Source organism: Lupinus angustifolius, chromosome LG02, assembly GCF_001865875.1.
Source record: "Lupinus angustifolius cultivar Tanjil chromosome LG02, LupAngTanjil_v1.0, whole genome shotgun sequence".
In the NCBI taxonomy this organism is placed as follows: Eukaryota; Viridiplantae; Streptophyta; class Magnoliopsida; order Fabales; family Fabaceae; genus Lupinus; species Lupinus angustifolius.
In genome coordinates this window covers 228,273-230,354 of record NC_032010.1, presented here as the reverse complement: position 1 = coordinate 230,354, position 2,082 = coordinate 228,273, and positions in this window count along the sequence as shown.

The window sequence follows — 2,082 nt, the reverse complement described above, 5'->3', positions numbered from 1 at the left end:
AGGATGAGGATGAGAAAAGGGATGAGGGTGAGGATGCGGGTGAGGATGAGCATGAGGATTAGGATGAGGACGAGGATGCGTATGATGGTGAGAATGAGGATGAGGATGAGGATGAGGATGAGGATGAGAATGAGGATGAGGATAGGATGAGGATGAGGATGAGAATGAGGATAGAATAAGGACGAGGATGAGGATAAGATGAGGGTGAGGATGAGGAAGAGGACGAAGATAGGATGAGGAAGAGGACGAGGATAGGATGAGGATGAGGATAGGATGAGGACGAAGTTAGGATGAGAAGAGGACGAGGATATGATGAGGATGAGGATGAGGGTGAAAATGAGGACGAGGATAGAATGAGGATAGGATGAGGAGGAGGAGGATGAGGATGAGGAAGAGGATGAGGAGGAGGATGAGGATAGGATAGGATAGGATAGGATAGCATAGAGTCAGGAAGACGATGAGGACGAGGATGGAATCAAGAAGAGGATGAGGATCAAGATAGGATGAGGATCAGGATAGGATGAGGATGAGGATGAGGACATGGATAGGATGAGCATGAGGACGAGGATAGGATAAGGATGAGGACGAGGATAGGATGAGGATAGGATGAGGATGAGGATGAGGATAGGATAAGGAAGATGATGAGGATGAGGAATAGGATAGGATGAGGATGAGGATGAGAACGAGTATAGGATGAGAAAGAGGATGAAGAAGAGGATGAGGATGAGGATAGGATGAGGTTGAGGATAAGGAGGAGGAGGAGGAGGAGGATGAGGATGAGAATGAGGACATGGATAGGATGGGGACGCGGATGAGGATAGGATGAGGAAGAGGATGAGGACGAGGATGAGGATAGGGTTGAGGATGAGGATGACGATGAGGACATGGATAGGATGAGGATGAGGACGAGTATAGGATGAGGATGAGGATGAGGACAGGATGGGGATGAGGATTGGATAAGAATGAGGATTAGGATGAGGATGAGGAGGAGGAGGAGGATGAGGATGAGGAGGAGGAGGAGGATGACGATTAGGATAGGATGAGGATGAGGATGAGAATGAGTAGGGGGATAGGATGAAGATGAGGATGAGAATGAGGATAGAATGAGGACGAGGAAGAGGATAAGATGAGGGTGAGGATGAGGAAGAGGACGAAGATAGGATGAGGAAGAGGACGAGGATAGGATGAGGATGAGGATAAGATGAGGACGAAGTTAGGATGAGGAAGAAGACGATGATATGATGAGGATGAGGATGAGGATAGGGTGAGGGTGAAAATGAGGACGAGGATAGAATGAGGATAGGATGAGGAGGAGGAGGATGAGGATGAGGAAGAGGATGAGGATGAAGATTAGAACGAGGATAGGATGAGGACGAGAATTAGGATGAGGATGAGGAGGATGACGATTAGGATAGGATGAAGATGAGAATGAGAATGAGTAGGGGGATAGGATGAAGATGAGGATGAGAATGAGGATAGAATGAGGACGAGGATGAGGATAAGATGAGGATGAGGACGAAGATAGGATGAGGAAGAGGATGAGGATAGGATGAGGATGAGGGTGAAGTTAGGATGAGGAAGAGGACGAGGATAGGATGAGGATGACGATGAGGAGGAGGATAGGATGAGGAAGAGGATGAGGATGAGGATGAGGACAAGAATGAGGATGAAGATATGAGGAGGAGGATGAGGATAGGAGGAGGATGAGGATAGGATAGGATAGAGTCAGGAAGACGATGAGGATGAGGATGGAATAAAGAAGAGGATGAGGATCAGGACAGGATGAGGATGAGGATGAGGATAAGGATGACAACATGGATAGGATGAGGATGAGGACGAGGATAGGATGAGGAAGAGGATGAGGACGAGGACGAGGATAGGATGAGGATGAGGATAGGATAAGGAAGAGGATGAGGATGAGGAATGGGATAGGATGAGGATGAGGATGAGGACGAGTATAAGATGAGGAAGAGGATGAGGATGAGGATAGGATGAGGAAGAGGATGAGGATGAGGATAGGACGAGGATGAGGATAAGGAGGAGGAGGAGGATGAGGAGGAGGAGGAGGATGATAAAGGTGAG